This window comes from Lepidochelys kempii, chromosome 2 (genome assembly GCF_965140265.1).
Source record: "Lepidochelys kempii isolate rLepKem1 chromosome 2, rLepKem1.hap2, whole genome shotgun sequence".
Classification (NCBI taxonomy): domain Eukaryota; kingdom Metazoa; phylum Chordata; order Testudines; family Cheloniidae; genus Lepidochelys; species Lepidochelys kempii.
Window position 1 is genome coordinate 270,911,636 of NC_133257.1, and position 20,669 is coordinate 270,932,304.

The 20,669-nt window shown below is 49.6% G+C and overlaps 1 protein-coding gene across 2 annotated transcripts in view; it reads left to right on the top strand.

Moving 5' to 3' along the window:
* AGAP3 (ArfGAP with GTPase domain, ankyrin repeat and PH domain 3) overlaps positions 1-20,669 on the top strand; it is a 232,337-nt gene that overhangs the window by 20,597 nt on the left and 191,071 nt on the right. The window lies entirely within an intron of this gene.

The window sequence follows — 20,669 nt, forward strand, 5'->3', positions numbered from 1 at the left end:
ACAACACAGTAGAACCTCAGTGCCATGAACACCTGAGATACAAACTGACTGGTCAGCTACGCACTTCATTTGGAACTGGAAAGATGCAATCAGGCAGCAGCAGAGACACCCCCCCCCCCAAAAAAAAAAAAAAAGGCCAATACAGTACCGCACTGTGTTAAACGTAAACTACTAAAAAAATAAAGGGAACGTTTTAAAAAAAAGTATTTGGCGAGGTAAGGAACCTGTTTCTCTGCTTGTTTCGTTTAACTTAAGATGGTTAACAGCAGCATTTTTCTCCTGCATAGTAAAGTTTCAAAGCTGTATTAAGTCCACATTACAGTTTTAAAATTTTGAAAGAACAAACACAATGTTTTGTTCGGCGTTAGGAACATTTCAGAATTACAAACAACCTCAGTTCCCGAGATGGTCATAACTCTGAGGTTCTACTGTAATAGGTCACCAGAATCAGGTGATACTCCCCCAAGACTTCTGAAGGAACTCAAATATGAAATTGCAGAACTACTAACTGTGGTATAAAGAAAAGGAGTACTTGTGACACCTTAGAGACTAACAAATTTATTTGAGCGTAAACTTTCGTGAGAGTGAGCTGTAGCTCACGAAAGCTTAGGCTCAAATAAATCGGTTAGTCTCTAAGGTGCCTCAAGTACTCCTTTTCTTTTTGCGGATACAGACTAACACGGCTGCTACTCTGAAATCTGTAACTGTGGTATGTAACCTATTGCTTAAATCAGCCTCTGTACCAGATGACTGGAGGATAGCTAATCATAGAATCATAGAATATCAGGGTTGGAAGGGACCTTAGGAGGTCATCTAGTCCAACCCCCTGCTCAAAGCAGGACCAACACCAACTAAATCATCCCAGCCAGGGCTTTGTCAAGCCTGACCTTAAAAACCTCTAAGGAAGGAGATTCCACCACCTGCCTAGGTAACCCATTCCAGTGTTTCACCACCCTCCTAGTGAAAAAGTTTTTCCTAATATCCAACCTAAACCTCCCCCACTGCAACTTGAGACCATTACTCCTCGTTCTGTCATCTGCTACCACTGAGAACAGTCTAGATCCATCCCCTTTGGAACCACCTATCAGGTAGTTGAAAGCAGCTATCATATCCCCCCTCATTCTTCTCTTCTGCAGGCTAAACAATCCCAGCTCCCTCAGCCTCTCCTCATAACTCATGTGTTCCAGTCCCCTAATCATTTTTGTTGCCCTCTGCTGGACTCTTTCCAATTTTTTCACATCCTTCTTATAGGACACAGTACTCCAGATGAGGCCTCACCAATGTTGAATAGAGGGGAACTATCACATCCCTTGATCCGCTGGCAGTGCCCCTACTTATACAGCCCAAAATGCCATTGGCCTTCTTGGCAACAAGGGCACACTGTTGACTCATATCCAGCTTCTCGTCCACTGTCACCGCTAGGTCCTTTTCCGCAGAACTGCTGCCTAGCCATTCGGTCCCTAGTCTGTAGCGGTGCATGGGATTCTTCCTTTCTAAGTGCAGGACTCTGCACTTGTCCTTGTTGAACCTCATCAGATTTCTTTTGGCCCAATCCTCCAATTTGTCTATGGCCCTCTGTATCCTATCCCTCCCCTCCAGCGTATCTACCGCTCCTCCCAGTTTAGTGTCATCTGCAAACTTGCTGAGGGCGCAATCCACACCATCCTCCAGATCATTTATGAAGATATTGAACAAAACCGGCCCCAGGACCGACCCTTGGGGCACTCTGCTAGATAACAGCTGCCAACTAGACATGTAGCCATTGATCACTACCTGTTGAGCCCGACAATCTAGCCAACTTTCTATCCACCTTATCGTCCATTCATCCAGCCCATACTTCTTTAACTTGCTGGCAAGAATACTGTGGGAGACCGTGTCAAAAGCTTTGCTAAAGTCAAGAAACAACACGTCCACTTTTAAAAAAGGCTCCAGGGGCGATCCTGGTGATTGCTAACTTCAGTACCAGGCTGATTGGTTGAAACTGTAGTAAAGAGCAAAATTATCAGACAAATAGATGAACATGATTTGTTGGGGAAGAATCCACATGGATTTTGTGAAAGGAAATCATGTCTCACCAATCTTTTAGAATTCTTTGAGGGGGTCAACAAGCTTGTGGGGAAGAGGGATCAGTGTGTATAGTATACAATGTTCCTCACCAAAGGCTCTTCAGCAAAGTAAGGAGCCATGGGTTAAGAGGGAAGGTCCTCTCATGGATCAGTAACTGGTTAAAAGACAGGAAACAAAGGGTAGGAATATGTGGTTAGTTTTCAGAATGGAGAAAGGTAAATAGCTGTGTCCCCCACAGATCTGTACTAGGACCAGTGATGTTCGACATATTCATAAATGTTCTGGAAAAGGGGATAATCAGTGAGTAAGCAAAGTTTGTAGATGATCAAAATAATTAAGTCCAAAGCAAATTGCAAAGAGCTACAAAGGGATGTCACAAAACTGGGTGACTGGGCAACAAAATGGCAGATGAAATTCAATGTTGATAAATGCAAAGTAATGCACATTGGAAAACATAATCCCAGTCTGTACGTATAAAATGATGGGATCTCAATTAGCTGTTACCAGTCAAGAAAGAGATCTTGGAGGCAGTGTGGATAGTTCTCTGAAAACATCCACTCAGTGTGCCGCGGCAGTCAAAAAAGCAAACACAATGTTGGGAATCATTAGGAAAGGGATAGAAAATAAGACCGTAAATATCATAACGCCACTGTAAATCCATGGTACGCCCACATCTTGAATACTGCGTGCAGTTCTGGTCACTCCACCCCAAAAAGATATCTTAGAAATGGAAAAGGTTCAGCGAAGGGCAACAAAAATGATGAGGGGTGTGGAAGAGCTTCCATTCAAGGAGAGATTAAAAAACCCGGGACTCTTCAGTTTAGAAGAGAGACGACTGACGGGGGAGAGGACAGAGGGGTGTAAAATCACAGCTGGTGGGGAGACAGTGACTAAGGACGTGTTGTTTACCCTTTCACATAACACAGAACCAGGGGTTATCCATTGAAATGAATAGGCAGCAGGTTTAAAACAACTAAAGGAAGTATTTCACCCAACGCTCAGTCAACCTGTGGAACTCGTTGCCAGGGGATGTTGTAAAGGCCAAAAGTATAACAAGGTACAAAAAAAAATTAGATAAGTTGTTGGCAGATAGGTCCATCAGTGGCAATTAGCCAGGATGAGCAGGGATGCAACCCCATGCTCTGAGTGCCCTAGTCTCTGTTTGCTAGAAGCTGGCAATGGGCAACGGGATGGATCACTGGATGATTCCCTGTTCTGTTCATTCCCTCTGGGGCACCTGTAACTAGCCACAGTCAGGAGACAGGATACAGGGCTAGATGGACCTTTGGTCTGACCAGCCTGGCTGTTCTTATGTATCCCCACTGTTAATTCTCCCAATTTGATGACCATTCCCTTTTGAAAGCTACTTCTTGAGATCTGTCAGGTAGCCGGTTCTTGATTCACTTAATGAATGAACTACTGATATCATGTAGTGCTAATTTTTTAATCAGACTGTCACATGGTACTAAGTCAAAGGCCTGGAAAAGTAAAGGTTATTACATATATGCAGGATTCAGAGTAGCAGCCGTGTTAGTCTGTATTCGCAAAAAGAACAGGAGGACTTGTGGCACCTTAGAGACTAACCAATTTATTTGAGCACAAGCTTTCGTGAGCTACAGCTCACTTCATTGGATGCATTCAGTGGATGAAGTGAGCTGTAGCTCACGAAAGCTTATGCTCAGATAAATGTGTTAGTCTCTAAGGTGCCACAAGTCCTCCTTTTCTTTTTACATATATGCAGTTACCTTTTGTGAGGCAGCAGGGATGAGGGAGTGTTGACCTGGGAATGTGGCAGGGGAGTTTCTTTGGGGATGGGATACCTGAGAGTCTGTAACCTGAGCCAGGTGGGGGGGGGGATGGGGGAGGTAACACCTCTGCTGGGGAAACTGGACAAAGGCTGCTGGGGAGGAGGGAACGGGGGTTTGGTTTCAGTTTGGTGCTGGGTGCTGGAACGCAGGGAACCCCAACGCTGCGGTCTAAGCTCCCTGCTCCCCCAGAAGGACTTGACTGAGGGCCCTGGTTGTACCCACAAGCTCTGTTTGAGACTGTGTTCCTGTTGTCCAATAAACCTTCTGTTTTACTGGCTGAGAGTCACAGTGAATCCCGGACTCCCCCCACACTCCATGACACCTTTATCAACCAAACTTGTTATCTCCTCAAAGAATGAAATCAGGTTTGTTTGACGGATCTAGTTTTTGTAAAACTATGTTGATTGACATTAATTATATTCCTATTGTTGAATTTTTTATTGATTGAATCCTATTATCAGCGTTTCCATTTTTTTGCCCAGGATTGATGCCAGGCAAACCCGTGCCCTTTTTGAATATTGGTTCAATGTTAGCACTCTTCTTGTCTTCTGAAATGTTTTTGGTATTCCAAGATTTAATAAAAATTAACATCAGTGGGCCAGAGATCTCCTGAGCCAACTTTTTAGGACACTTGGGCGCAAGTTATCTGGGCCTGCACATTTAAAAAAAAATGTTTATCTTAGACGTTTAAATCCTCCTTAATTACTAATAGACTGGAAGGTACTTCAGCATCACCATGTCATATGAGTACATAAACGTACTTCTTTCCAGATGTAGAACAGAAATATATTGAACACTTCCGCCATTTCTGCATCATTAACAATCATTATTACCATCTCTTTTCAGTAATGGGCCTATACCATTGTTGAGATTTCTTTTGTTCCTATTATAAATTAAAAAAACCCATTATTATCCTTAGCCCTGCCAGCCATGCATTTTCCCCTGATAGGATGGTGTCCTTAGCCTGTGTTTGCCAGAAGCTGCGAATAGGCGGCAGGGGATAGATGGCTTGATGATTACTTGTTCTGTTCATTCCCTCTGAAGCACCTGGGCATTGGCTACTGTTGAAAGACAGGATACTGGGCTAGGTAGACCTTTGGTTTGACCCAGTATGGCCATTCTTGTGTTCTTTAGCTTCCCTTATCAATTTTCTATACTTCATAACTTCTAATTTATATTGAATGCTATTCCCCATTTTTATATTTGCTATATATTGCTTTTTTATTTCTTATTGCTGCCTTCACTTTGCCTCTGAACCAGGGTGAGCTTTTAGCCAAAGCTGTTCTCTTTCTCAGTTGTGGAATTGTCATTTTTTCACCATCTAATAAACTCTTCTTAAAGAATTCCCAGCTTTCATTCACACTCTTCTGTTTAAATTTTTCCTCTCAATAAGTTTAGCTCATAATTTTTCTTAACTTTGGGAAATTAGCCCTTTTAAAGCACTATGTCTATGTATGTGTATATTTATAACATAAAATACACAACCGGTGGGGACTGTCCTCTGTTTGCCCTATTGAATGCAATCCGGTCATGATCGCTGGTTTCTAGGCAACAACCAACTTCCTGTGCAGTGATTAATTTTTTATTCAACATAATAACGTCTGAAATAATTATCTTGTGTTGGCTGCAATACCTCTGTGTTGGAAAATGTTCTATAGTTTTTGAAGCACCGGTGATGTTTTACTGCTGGCTGCATAAAACCTGCAGCATACACCTCCCGCATTGAAGTCCCCCATAAAATACAAGTTTTCTTTCTGCAGATTAAAGGTGGGTGTTTAAGGAGTAACTCATCCTGTTCTCTGATTTGACTTGATGGTCTGTAACAGACCCCCACACGTATCCCCACTTTGTTTGTTAGCACATTGATCCATGTGCATTCCAGACTCTGGACTGCTGAGTTACCGAGAACCCTGGAACAGGTAGTGGTGTCTTGAATGGTAGTGTGGAACCCCCTCCACCTCTTTTACCTTCTCTGCCCCTCCTTAACAGATGGTAGCCGGTGGTTTAACATTGCAGTCTTGTGAATTTTCCAGCAGGTCTCAGTAATACCAATTATATCACCTTTCTTCACATAAGTAATTGGGTTCAGTGTTGGTCTGGGTTTGAGACGGCCCCCTCCAGCTCTGTTCTTTCCGTCTAGCTTGTTGGCTCCAGGGGTCAGATTAGAAAGTGCTAACTGGTGTTCTCCCGTGTCTGCTTGCAACCTGTGCTCCATTCAGTTGACACCATACTGAGCAGTCATTCATGGCAGATTTTCTAGATCTGCATGACATGCGTGTCCCTCTTCTGTGCATGCTTTGATCAGCAGTGAGAGAGTTAACAACGCCACTATTGAAATTATGACTGGGAATCGGAGTTAACATCCCCCTGAGATGAGTGGGGCAGTTTGCTCCTCTCTGAATTACCGTTTCAGGCTGTGTGCAGACTCCGGCAGACCCCGCGGCATGGGTGGCATTTCCAAAGTCTGGACAGCTGGTCCAGATGACGCCCCCACCTTAGAGCACAGCAGAGTCAGGAACATGTTATAACACACCTCTTTCTACCCCTCCCTCCCCACCCCCCAGCCCAGAGTGCTGCTGGGGCAGGTGCCTTTATGCTGCTCCTTCTCCCCAGTCTTCCGCTCTCTTGTTTGGGCTGGCTGTGGAACCCACCCCTGTGAAGCCTTGGAAGGGGAGTGGAGAAACGGGCCCTGGAGGAGTGGGTAGCAGGTGCAGCCGCAGGCAGCTCCGGTGAGTCAGGCTCAGGCAGCGTGGCAGGTGGGAGTTGGCAGTCTGACTCACTGAGCGCTGAGTCACTCTGGGACGATCGCGCCGCTGGGGATGGGACCAGTTGGACAGCAGAAGGCTGAACAGTTCCAAGTGCTAATGGCTGTTAGCCGGTTTCCTCTACACTCAGCTGGATTGTGGTGTTATCCGCGATCCCTCTGGATTCCTGTATCTCAGCCTTTCAGATACCAGGGATGGGCTTGCTGCCTTCCTGCATGTGTCAGGGAGATCTCGGAGCCCGGCGCCTGTCCGCGGGCCAGTCGTAGAGAAACACTGCTCCAGAAGACCTGGCATCAGAACTCTGATCCAGATGTGGTTCAGGCGGTACCAGTGGCCTTGGTTCTGACACTGCAGGGGTACAGAACGCAGCTGGGCTGTGGGGCCACGTGTCCCCAGCTGGGGAAAGGAGACAGGACTTCGTGCCCTGCCCACCGTGTGGTGCTCAGACAAGAAGTGGTTCTACCATAATATGAGCAGCCAAGTGGCCACATTCAAGTTTCAGTGACTTTGTTGGCCTGAGCAGGTAGCTGGGTGGCTGGGCATCCTGATGGGCCTGGGTTCAGTGTAGTATCCCTTTCCACTTTGGAGGCAGCATGCAGCCAGAGAGCACACAGCTGGATTTCTCCACGGTGTGGGGTCAGACAGAGAAGAGCTGAAGACTGAAGTCCAGCAGCAGCTGCCCTCTTCGGGCTGAAGGAATCTGAGTCCTGTGCCATTTAATACGGTAGGAGAAAATCTCATTAACAGGAAATCTAATTTAATATGTCCCCCTAAACCTGGTGCCTCCCGTTGCAGTTTGGGCCTAACAGAACTAGCTCGAGGAGAGGGACAGAGGCCTTAGCAAATGAGTCTCAGGGTATGGCTACACTTGCAGATGTAGAGCGCTTTGAGTTAAACCAGCCTTCGGAGAGCGCAGTCGGGAAAGCGCTGCAGTCTGTCCACACTGACAGCCACAAACGCACTGGCATGGCCACATTGGCGACACTTGCAGTGGCATTGGGAGCGGTGCATTATGGGCAGCTATCCCAGCATGCCAGTGACTGCAGTGTGCTTTTCAAATGGGGGGTGGGTGGAGTGGAGTGTGACAGGAGTGTGTTGTGTGTATGTGGGGGGAGAGAGAGAGTGGGTTTTTGGGGAGCTGAGAGCATGACAGTGTGCTGTCTTGTAAGTTCAGACAGCAGCAGCAGACCCCCCCCCCGCCTCTCTCTCTCTCTCTCTCTCACACAGCATTCCACAGTAACGACTTGCGTTGTCTCGACTTGCTTTGTCTCGGGGCCCGCTGTCAGAAACTGAACTTTCAAAGGGCATATCCGCATTCCTAGGCGAATTCGAAGCACTGAGAACAGAGGCCACTTGATTTAAGGGGATTATGGGATGTTTCCGGAGGCTGATCAGGGTGCAGTAATGCAACACCTCGTTCACACTGACGTCCGGGCTTTTCAGCCACTGCGCAACAAGCGTTAATCTTCTCGCCGAGGTGGAGACCAGCAGCGCTGTAGCCGTGGAGTCAGAGCGCTCCACTGCCTTGCCCGTGTGGACGGGGAGTGAGCTAGGGCGCCTGCGGCTGCTTTATTGCGCTGTAACTCGCAAGTGTAGCCAAGCCTCAGTTTCCACTTGAGTGAGGTATTAGGGTCTGCGCTTTGCCTGCTGCACAAAAGCCTTGGATTCAGACTTGGGATCCTGTTGTCCTTTTGCTGGCGAGACAGACTCAGACAGGGCAGAGAGACCGTGCCGGGAGTCCCTGGTCAGGGGAGGTGCAGTGCACTCAGGGTTTCATGGTGATCCTGTCTGTCTTCCGGGAGGCTCATTGCTAGGGCCCCTGGGCTGGGTCGGGTGCCTCACTCCCTGAGGCTAGCAGGCTGGGAGTGTGTGCTGGGGTCAGGAGCCCAGGGTTGGCTTTAAACCTGCCTGGGTAGCTGCAGGGCGGCGCGCCTGGGCCTCCTAGGGGAGGTGCTGCCAAGCAGAGACCCATGCAGCTGGCTGAGAGCTTCATGGGATGAATGGGAAATACTCTCCAGGAGAGTCCATACACTCTAGGTTCGCTAGGGGGCAGGAGGCTGTGCCCCCCACCTACTCCTCTTCAGCTGGGGGTGAGCGGGAGGGTGTGTGTGACTCCCCTCTCCCCCTCTCTGCAGGCTCCTTTGCGTCCCTGCAGATAGGGCCCTGCTCGAGTCTCTCTCGGGTTTCGTCACAGGTGAGCCATAGCTGTGGTTTCAGCTGTGCTTGCTCTTGGTCGTGTGAGGCTCTGACCATAGTCAGCGGGGGTGGATTCCTTCGAATACCCTGCCGGGGCTGGGGGGATATCGGGGGGGTGGAGGCCATGCAGTGCCCTGCTGGGGCTGGGTGGGTGTCAGGGGGGTGGAGGTCATGTAATGCCCTGCTGGGGCTGGGCAGGGGGCAGAGGCCATGCGATGCCCCACAGGGGTTGGATGGGTAGGGGCGGTGGCCATGTGACACCCCGACGGAGCTGGGCAGGTGCGGGGGCGGTGGGGAGGGCTGGCCATGTGATGCCCTGGTGGGGGTGGGCAGAGGCGGTGAGATACCTTGCCGGGGAGAGGGCAGGGCAGTGGTAGCAGAGAATTCTTCTCCAGTGTCTCAAAACACTTGCTGTCATCATGGAGCGGACTTTGGGGGAAGCTTTGTCCCCCGAGATGTGGGGGTTGCTGTCCCCACTAGGTTGCGAGGGGGTTAAGGAAAGTGCCCCAGTCATGGCAAGCCTGTGGCTCCTGGCCAGGTTGCTGTTGCCTGCCTGGCGTGGGGCAGGGTGCTGTTTAGCAGATGGGTTGCCTCCATGGAAAGCAGTGGCTGTCAGTCCCGGTCAGTGGGGCGAGCAGGACCCCTGCGGAGCAGCACAGCACACCTGCCTGGGTCCTGCCAGGATATGAGTTTCCTAGGCCTTGACCGTTTGCGCCCCGCCCCCAGAGCTGGCAGACGCCCTGTCCCATGGCACCCTGGAAAGGCAAGCAGAGAGCGGCACAAGTGAGCGGTGGTACTCTCCATCTCGGGCCATGTGCCCAGCTAGCTGTACGGCTCGTCACGGCCAGATCCAGCATGCGGGCGGCTGGGGGCATGGCAGCCCGGGGCTGCGGGTTGTGTTATCTTGCACTGGGCTGCCTCGTGCTTAGCATGCAGCAAAGCAAAGGCTGAGCGGGATCTGGTTGCTCTATAAATACATGGGGTGGGGGGTGGATTAACACCGAGAGGGGAAGAGCTACTTAAACTGAAGGACAGTGTTAGCACCAGAGCAAGGGGGATAAACGGGCCAGGCATAAATCCAGGCTGGAAATGAGAGGACGGTTTCTGACCGTCAGAGGAGGGAGGCTTGGGAACAGTGGGGGCAAGTAACCGACCTTTTTTTAATCATTGTCTGAGCGGGCTGGTACACCGGGGTGGCCTGCAGCAGCATGGAGCAGCAGCATGAGCCGGGGCCCCTTCTAGCCCTGTGTCCCTACGATGTAGCCTAGGTTGATCTGCCAATGTGTTAAAACTATGCATGGACTTGTCTTTGCTGGGGCATTAGTTATCCCTTTTAATAAGGCACCTGTTCTTCATGATGATGATCATGGTAATCTGCGCACCTGTGAATGGTGATTTCAAGGCTTGTGGCCCTGCCAAATCTGGGAGTATTTTCATGGGCGGCAGAAAGCACCTCCCTGGAGTGAGAGTGATTTCCACCAAATGGTAAGTTCCTGCTCCAAACCATGGAGCTGTTCCAGCTCTTAAAATCGAGACGCGTGAGCTGGAAACAATGATGAACCTTGGCAAAGCCACCTGGATTTCCCTGCCCTCACTTTTGGAAATGGCTGGACTATTTTGGCTGAAACTTTCCAAAAATGTTCTGTCTGAAGCAGAGAGCGAGCATGGAAAATTTCAGCCTGAATCGTTTGACAGAGTTACAACAAGCAGCTGAAAACAGGGGCCTCTAATGAGAGGTGTTGGGCAACCTTAACTCTGCGCATGGCCAGCAGGTCCACCGACAGTAATAATGGATCGTGAAGCCTCAACCCTCTGTGGGAGGGAATGAGAACCATGTTCCCGCGCTCCCTAGGCAGGGTGGCACTAGCATCCCTGGGACACTAGCGACGGGCTTTGTCGGCTCCATGGAGTTCAGTTTGGCGTCTTATGGAGCTCTCATGTGGCACTTGCCCTAGCGCTCCCCTCTTCTCCCTCCCCAAAGCTTTGGCTAGAAGTTCTGGTTATTTCCAATGCAGATATCATATAGCAATCCAGATGTGCCCCTGTCCCAGGGACTGTTCTAACCCAGGCCTCTCTCCCTTCTGGGGTCACTCATCTGAGCCCCATTGAATTTCCTCTGTGGTACCAGCCAACAGGGTGTGTATTTTGAATTTTAGGAGGGCCAGTTTTCCAAAGCTACATGTAATTGTTGGCATAACTGACTGGAAATATAAATTTAAACTGAGAAGTGTTAATGAAAACTGGGACTTGTCCAAGAACATTCTTCTGGATGCCCCAAAAGCCATGACATCACAGAGCCACACAAAAAAGTTCTGCTGGGCCAGAAGCCACCCTGATTAAAAGGAGATGTGGAAGTAGTGATAAAACATACACACAAATGTAAAGGAGGAAAAAAAGGGGAAGTAAATGGAAATGAATACAAGTTACAAGTTAAGAAGTAGGTGACTGATCAGGGAAGCCAAAGGAACCAATGAAATATCAGTGACCAACAGGGTTAAAGATAAGGAGGCATTTTTAAATGTATTAGGAACCAGAAAAACGCTAGGTCAAAAATAGGTCCGTTGCTAGATGCAGATGGTAAAATTGTAAATAGTGATGTAGAAAAGATAGAAATGATCCATGGGTATTTCTGTTCTGTTTCTGGAATGAAGCAGGAGTCTGTGTCTATCTCATGTGATGTGGATGGAATAGAAAGTTTACCATCTGTAATAATGGAGGATGTAAGGCAGTAAAATTAAACATTTTCAAATCAACAGTCCTGGAGAATTTACACCCAGAGTCACAAAGGAACCAGCTGAAGAGCTCTCTAAGCCACAGATGTTAATTTTTAATCTATCTTGGAAAACTAGGAAAATTCTAGAGCAGTTCCAGTATTTAAAAGGGAACTGTGGACTTGCTGTCCTGATGTCTATTCCAGGTAAAGTAATGGAACGGTCAGTTCGCAACTCAGCAAAGAATTAGCAATTCCAAATATCATTAATATCAGTCTGAATGACTCATGGAAGGCAGGTCTTGTCAAAGAAACCTGTTGTCTTTTTTCTTACGGGATTACAGGTCTGCTTGATAAAGGTAACTGTATTGTGGCTGTATATTTGGGTTTCTCAAAGGCGTTTGATATAGAACCGAGTAACATTTTGAATAAATAGAATTAGCAGGGCATATGTTCGATGGATTAAAAACTGGCTCACTGGCAGATCTCAAAATATAGTTCTGTGTGGGTGATATAAATGATTGGGGCTGTTTCTAGTCGGGTACTGCAGAGATCGGTTCTTAATCCAGTGCTATTCAGTATTTTAACCATGATCTAGATGATGATATAAAATCTTTGCTGTTCAGTTTTGCAGATGACAAAGGTTGGTGGAGTAATAAATGTTGAGGAGAACAGGTTGGTATTACAGTGATCTAAAGAGCCTTGTTAAATCGTCAAAATTAAACAAAACGCACTTACATTCGGCTGTATTAAAGGTAATACATCTGGGAACCCAGAAGGCAGGTGATACCTCCGGGGTGGGAGACCTCTCTTGGAAAGCAGTGCCTCCGAGCAGGGTCTTTGTAGGTAATCACCTCCACTTGGGCTCTCAGTACAGTGCTGTGGGAAGAGGAGGACTTGTGGCACCTTAGAGACTAACCAGTTTATTTGAGCATAAGCTTTCGTGAGCTACAGCTCACTGCATCGGATGCATCCAGTGGAAAATACAGTGGGGAGATTGTATATAAACAGAGAACATGAAACAATGGGTGTGACCATACAAACTGTAACGAGAGTGATCAGGTAAGGTGAGCTATTACCAGCAGGAGAGTGGGGGGGGGGGGGAGGGGGAACCTTTTGTAGTGATAATCAAGGTGGGCCATTTCCAGCAGTTGACAAGAATGTCTGAGGAACAGTGGGGGGTTGGGGGGGGGAATAAACATGGGGAAATAGTTTTACTTTGTGTAATGACCCATCCACTCCCAGTCTCTATTCAAGCCTAAGTTAATTGTATCCAGTTTGCAAGTTAATTCCAATTCAGCAGTCTCTCCTTGGAGTCTGTTTTTGAAGTTTTTTGTTGAAGAATTGCCACTTTTAGGTCTGTAATGGAGTGACCAGAGAGATGAAGTGTTCTCCGGCTGGTTTTTGAATGTTGTAATTGTTGACGTCTGATTTGTGTCCATTTATTCTTTTACGTAGAGACTGTGCAGTTTGATCAATGTACATGGCAGAGGGGCTTTGCTGGCGCATGATGGCATATATCACATTGGTAGATTTGCAGGTGAACGAGCCTCTGACAGTGTGGCTGATGTGATTAGGCCCTGTGATGGTGTCCCCTGAATAGATATGTGGACACAGTTGGCAACGGGCTTTGTTGTAAGGATAGGTTCCTGGGTTAGTGGTTGTGTTGTGTGGTGTGGTGTGTGGTTGCTGGTGAGTATTTGCTTCAGGTTGGGGGGCTGTCTGTAAGGAAGGACTGGCCTGTCTCCCAAGATTTGTGAGAGTGAGGGGTCGTCCTTCAGGATAGGTTGTAGATCTTTGATGATGCGTTGGAGAGGATTTAGTTGGGGGCTGAAGGTGACGGCTAGTGGCGTTCTGTTATTTTCTTTGTTGGGCCTGTCCTGTAGTAGGTAACTTCTGGGTACTCTTCTGGCTCTGTCAGTCTGTTTCTTCACTTCACCAGGTGGGTATTGTAGTTGTAAGAATGCCTGATAGAGATCCTGTAGGTGTTTGTCTCTGTCTGAGGGGTTGGAGCAAATGCGGTTGTATCGTAGAGCGTGGCTGTAGACGATGGATCATGTGGTGTGGTCAGGGTGAAAGCCGGAGGCATGTAGGTTTCCGGTATAGGGTGGTGTTTATGTGACCATCGCTTATTAGCACCGCAGTGTCCAGGAAGTGGATCTCTTGTGTGGACTGGTCCAGGCTGAGGTTGATGGTGGGATGGAAATAGTTGAAATCCAGGTGGAATTCCTCAAGGGCTTCTTTTCCATGGGTCCAGATGATGAAGATGTCATCAATATAGCGCAAGTAGAGTAGGGGCGTTAGGGGACGAGAGCTGAGGAAGCGTTGTTCTAAGTCAGCCATAAAAATGTTGGCATACTGTGGGGCCATGCAGGTACCCATAGCAGTGCCGCTGATTTGAAGGTATACATTGTCCCCAAATGTGAACTAGTTATGGATAAGGACAAAATTCAGCCAGCAGGTGCCGTGGGAGAAAGGGCTAAGGCGATCCTTGGGTGTATGAAAAGGGAGGTATCAAGTAGAAGTAGGGAAGTGATTTCTCCCCTGTACAAGGTATTGGAAAGACCATTAGTAGAATACTGTGTCCAGTTCTGGTGTCTGTGTTTCGAGAAGGAGGTAGAAATACTAGAGATAGTTCAAAGGAGGCCACAGAAATGATCCAGGGGCTGGAAACCAGTGTTACGACCATAGAAATGTAGGTCTGGAAGGCACAGTGAGAAGTCAAGTCGAGCCCCCTGTACTGAGGCAGGACCAAGTAACCCTAGACCATCCCTGACAGGTGTTTGTCCAGCCTGTTCTTAAACACCTCCAGTGATGGGGATTTGATGATCTCTTGGAAGCCTGCTCCAGTGTTTAACTACCCTTAAGTTAGAAAGTTTTTCTTAATGTCTAATCTAAATCTCCCTTGCTGCAGATGAAGCCCATTACTTCTTGCCCTGCCTTCAGTGGACATGGAGAACAATTGATCCCCCTCCTCTTTAGAACAGCCCTTAACAGATTTGAAGGCTGTGATCAGCTCCCCCTCACTCTTCTTTTCGCAAGACTAAACATGCCCAGGTTTTCTAACCTTTCCTCCCAGGTCAGGTTTTTTAGACCTTCTATAGGTTTTGTTGCTCTTCTTTGGACTCTCTCCAGTTTTTCCACATCTTTCCTGAAGGGCGGCACCCAGAACTGGACACAGTGCTCCAGTTGAGGCCTCGCCAGTGTTGAGGTGAGCGGGTCAGTTCCCTCCCATGCCTGGCATCTCACACTCCTCTTCATACACCCCAGAATATTAGCCTTTTTTTGCAACTGCATCACCTAGCGGATCACAAACTTAATATGAATCAACCCCGGACCCTCTCCGGCAGTGCTGCCGCCTGTTTTGTAGTTGTGCATTGGACTTTTCCTTCCTAGGTGAGGTACTTTGCACTTGTCTTTACTGAATTTCATCTTGTTGAATTCAGAGCAGTTCTCCAACTTCTTGAGATTTGTTTTGAATTCTAATCCTGTCCTCCAAAGTGCTTGCAACTCCTCCCAGTTTGGTATCAGCTGCATGTTTTATAAGCATACTTTCTCTCCATTATCCAATATGATGTGATGTTTATGGAGCTCAATCTATTCAGCTTCTGGAAGAGAAAGCTGAGAGGTGATTTGATCACTGTGTCTAGGCACTGACGCATGGGCAAGATCTGATAGTGAGGGTTTTGCAATCCTCCTGAGAAAGGCACAAGATCCAGTTGCTGGAAGCTGAAGTGAGACAAATTCAACCTTGGAATGGGACACAATTCCTAGCAGCGAGGGTAACTGAACATTGGAACAGGTTCCTAGGGGACATGGTGGACTCACCATTGCTTGGAATCTATACAACAAAATTGGACCACTTCCTTAAGAATAGGGTTTAATTCAGCTACTCAGAGGAATTCTGCAGCCTGCGTGTGTGTGTGCACATGGCAGGGGTGGGCTGGAAGCTCACAGTGGTTCCTTCAGGCCTTCAGATCTGTGGGTCCCCCACTCATCCCCTTTGTTCATGAGCCCTGTTCTCATCCCCTTTGTTCATGAGCCCTGTTCTCTGCCAGGGGCACACAGTTTAGTTTCCTGAGGACTGACATTTCTTGGTGGTGGTGTAGCCGGTTTGGCAGGCATCTTTTATTCCACCAATTTCTGTTTGTGGAAGGTACGAAGCTTTTGAACTCCAGGAGTCTGAGGAGCTCTCTGGAATTCGGGAGCTTGTGCCTTCCACCAGCAGAAGTTGGCCCTGTACAAGATATTCCCTCACCCAAAGTGATTCAGTTTGGTGCTGTTGGGCTCAGCGTGGGCCACAGGGTGGGTCTGTGGGGGTGGGAGGTTGGACTAGCAGAGCTGGGGTCCTGTCTGGCCTTAGGCTCAGGGAGTCGACAAGCTCATTTTAACCTGACGATAGGTTTCCCTTGATGGAACCAAGGTTCCCCCTTTCCTGGTCTGGCTGCCTTGCTCTCAGGTGCACAGTTCTGTGGGATTTGTTGCTGACTTGTGCTACAGGGACGCCCCAGGGTCTCCAAGGGCCTTTGGTTTCCTCTCTGGACCAGAGATGGAGAGGCCCATCATGTGGCAGATCTGCGTGGAGGGGAGGCCCAGTGGTCCAGGGCAGATGCCCAGTGGGAGATGACTGTGTCATGAGCGGCACAAAGTTGCCTGCTGCAGTTTCCACGATATGCATCTGAGGAAGTGAGCTGTAGCTCACGAAAGCTTATGCTCTAATAAATTGGTTAGTCTCTAAGGTGCCACAAGTCCTCCTTTTCTTTTTACAAAGTTGAGAGTAGCTGAACGGTTGCAGCGTTCAGCCTCCACCACAGAATAACTCCTGCTTCATGGACCATTTCCTAGAACGGATCATTGCGTGGGCTGAAATCCCACTGGCTGCTGGAGGAGTCTGTGGTGGGGCCCAGGGAATTTTGGAGGCAGAAGCACATAGCGATGGGGTTATTCCCGAGTTGCTGATTTGCCCTAACTGCCCTGTTGCAGGGGTAGGGGCAGGGGAGGGGGTCAGTCCTGCCCCTCCCCATGGCGGGCACAATGCTGCTCTTTTGTGCTGGGTACTTTCCAGACGGAACGGGCCCAGTCCCTGCTCCAGGGCACTCACTCCAAGCGAGTAGACAAGGGTGGGCTGGCAGGCAGGCGGGCAATGGGCAGAGCCTAACATCTGAGGGGAGCAGGGCCAGGTGGGTCTTGGCAACAGCCCTCGAAGGTTTGATTGTGCTGCTTACAAAACTCCATTGTACTGACAGTCCCTACTGATTCCGCCTCCTCCCTTGGGAACCCATTCCAGTGCTTCACCACCCTCCTAGTGAAATAGTGTTTCCGAATATCCAACCTAGACCTCCCCCACTGCAACTTGACACCATTCCTCCTTGTTCTGTCATCTGCCACCACTGAGGACAGCTGAGCTCCATCCTCTTTGGAACCCCCCTTCGGATAATTGAAGGCTGCTATCAAATCCCTCCTCACTCTTCTCTTCTGCAGGCTAAATAACCCCAGTTCCCTCAGCCTCTCCTCGTAAATCATGTGCCCCAGCCCCCTAATCATTTTTGTTGCCCTCCGCTGGACTGTCTCCAATTTGTCCACATCCTTTCTGTAGTGGGGCCCAAAACTGGATGCAATACTCCAGATGTGGCCTCACCAATAAGCGAATAGAGGGGAATAATCACTTCCCTTGATCTGCTGGCAAGGTTCCTACTAATACAGCCCAATATACCGTTGGCCTTCTTGGCAACAAGGGCACACTGCTGACTCATATCCAGCTTCTCGTCCACTGTCACCCCCAGGTCCTTTTCTGCCGAACTGCTGCCGAGCCATTCGGTCCCTAGTCTGTAGCGGTGCATTGGGTTCTTCCGTCCTAAGTGCAGGACCCTGCACTTATCCTTATTGAACCTCATCAGATTCCTTTTGGCCCAATCCTCCAATTTGTCTAGGTCCCTCTGTATCCTGTCCCTCCCCTCCAGCGTATCTACCGCTCCTCCCAGTTTAGTGTCATCTGCAAACTGGGGGTGGAGGAGAAGATGGTACAAGCAGCAGGCACTGAATGGAGAATGGTTTCAGAGGAGCAGCCGTGTTAGTCTGTATTCGCAAAAAGAAGAGGAGTACTTGTGGCACCTTAGAGACGAACCAATTTATTTGAGCATCAGCTTTCGTGAGCTACAGCTCACTTCATCGGATGCATGCAGTGGAATACGAAAGCTCATGCTCAAATAAATTGGTTCGTCTCTAAGGTGCCACAAGTCCTCCTTTTCTTTTTGTGAATGGAGAATGTTCACTGCCCAGTGGGTGACAAGTGGTGTTGGGAGGTGGGGGCTGGGATGGGGACCTGGCATCAGGACCCTGCCCTTCACACTGCCTCCCTGTCAAGGAGCGTGGGGGAGTCAGGGCCCTACACCCCCTACTGCCTGTGATTCACCATGACTCTCAGCCAGCCAGGAACACAGAAGGTTTATTAGACGACAGGAACATGGTCCAACACAGAGCTTGTAGGTACAGAGAACAGGATCCCTCAGCCGGGTCCGTTTTGGGGGGTAGGGAGCTCAGACCCCGGTCTGGGCCTCTTTCCGTTTCCCCAGCCAGCTCCAAATGGGAACCCCCTCCAGCCCCTCCTCTGGCCTTTGTCTCATTCCCAGGCCAGGAGGCCACCTGGTCTCTCTGTTCTCCAACCCCTTCAGTTGGCACCTTTACAGTGCGGGGCCCAGGCCATCAGTTGCCAGGAGACAGGGTGTCGGCCATTGTCTGTGCAGACACCATCACACTGGCCCCCTAGGGCTCTGCCCCAATCACACACCCTTATCCCGCCACCTAGATACTTAAGATCTGCATAGGGGAAACTGAGGCATCCACACAGTATTCAGAGAAAACATTAAGAACAGTCCCACTTGGTCACACTCCCCCAAGCTTGCTTGGTGGGACTGGGAAGTTTGGGTGAGCACCTACTGCACGCCAGGCAGCCAAGATGCCCTAGGAGCTCCTGCGGACGGACAGACGACAGAGCTTAGGGAAGGAGAACAACAAAGGGGATTTCTATGCAAAGCGAGAGGATTCGCTCCAGAGTGGGGCTCAGCGGAGAGGGAAGGGCTCTGGGGGCAGGACCCTCGAAGTGGATCCATGCATAGGGGCAGGCAAGTGTTGGGGGGCCTGACAGCAAGGCAGACAAGCTGGGTGGAGGGGGAGTGCCAAACTCGCCCCCAGACCCAGCCCTGTAATCTGGCCAAGGTGGGGCCCCGAGCTGCCCGTCTGAGCTGGCTGTAAAAGGAGGAGCTGTGGAAACATCTGGTGCAGCTGGACTTTGTGTGGGGCTGCAAGAGGCAACTCAGGACAGATGCTCTGGGAAGCTAAGTCTCTCCATGAATAGCTTAACGCTGCGAGCCCCTGTGGGGGTGAGGGGGGGAGGGGATGGGATGGGATGGGGACTGGCCATCTGCTGCCTGCTCCTGAGCCAGGGGTCATGGATTCCAGGAAACAGAGCAGATCTCTTCCTGCCTCTGTCCCCAGCAACCCTGTGTTGGTCCAGCATGAATCCACTCTGCCAGACAGGGTGTCCCCTGACAGGCCCTGGCAGCAGCCCCCTCCCCTTGGGGCGGAGGGAGCTGGAGAGGAAATGGCCTGGCTGTTCTCCAGCTGGTGGTTTTCTCCCGGTTGTCTCCCCCGCACCCAAGCCCAGAGGTGCCGGGCTCACCCCTGCGAGGCCATGTGGCTTGTGAAGGGTGGCTGCCTGCCTCTCCTGAGCTTGGAGCGCGTGGGGGCTTGGAGCACCTGGGGGCCTGGAGCACCTGGGGGCCCGGGCTGATGCGAGGCAGGCCTGGGGTCAGGCTGTGAACCGCAGCCAGGTTGGGGAGGAGATGGAACGGGTTCCCCCTGCCTGTGGCCAGGCCATTGTGCGCAGCCACTGCATCAGTGTGGGAGCCTTCCTTTTGGAGGTCTGCCGGGGCCGGGGCTGGCTGGAATAGCCTTTTATTTTATTTAATATTAGTTATACTTCAGCGGGTTTAGCTTTGGCGGCTGCAGTCTTAAGTTCAACAGAGTCACCTCTGTCTGTTCTGGATTTAGAGCCCCCAGGAACACCTGAAGCCATTGGCGTGTAACACGCACACCATTACCAGAGCTCTGGTTTTTTCGCAATTTTATTAAAGTTACCAACAAAGTTATAAATGTCACAGCATGTACAATTCCTAAAGCTAGGTACCATGTGCCAGGCATACCTACTGACCTCCTCACATCCTCCTAGATGGCGTTAGTCTCTTGGCCCTTTTGTGGATTAAATATTAATACAGGAGTGGTTTCTGCTGGAGTTTCCCATAGGAAGCTCAGTTTTTCTGCTCTGGGCACCCCTTCTTATACTCTGAGTCTGTCTATACCTACGACATTCTGCACATGTACACGAAAGCAGTCACCCTCTGTTTTTATTGGCCTGTGTCCCCTGGAAACAGGGACCCCAAATGTTATAGCTGTGTCGGTTTTTATTAACAGTGACTTACCGGGTTTATTTTGCGGCTAAGGCACGTGCTGGAGGCAACAGGTGTTGTTACAGCATTTTACAATTTAAATTTAATCTTCCCAGCTACACTGTCGCCACATTACCAGTTGGCTCTTCTCTCTCCCCATAATTGTTTGGGTTGTTTCCCGGTTATTGACCTGTGCCATCGTTTCTTGTCTCCAAGGCCTAACATAGCTGCGCTAAAGTCTTGCAGGCCTCAGCCCACAGTTTCTTGCATTTAACTTATGTCGAGGAGGGTGTGTGTGGGGGGAAGGGGGGGGTCACAGCTGGCACCCTGTGATCTCTCTGCTGGGCGGGGGCACTGTCTTCTGCTGAAGTGGTGGTGGGGGTTGAGTCTTCCTTTCTGCTGGATGGAACCAGGCTCACCTGAGGACAGGGAGCAGCCATGTCCTGCTAACCTGGGAGGGGCATGTGGTTAGGGAGCCCCCGCACATCCCTGCTAATTGGGGGGGCAGTGGTTGGGGAGACCCCCCTACACTCCCACTAATCTTGGAGGGGCCAGTGGTCAGGAAGCCCCCTTTACATCTCTGTTAACTGGGGGGGCTGGGTGGTCAGGAAGCCCCCTTTACACCCCTGCTAACTGGTGGGGCTGGGCAGTCGGGGAGGCACCCCCCCACATCCCACTA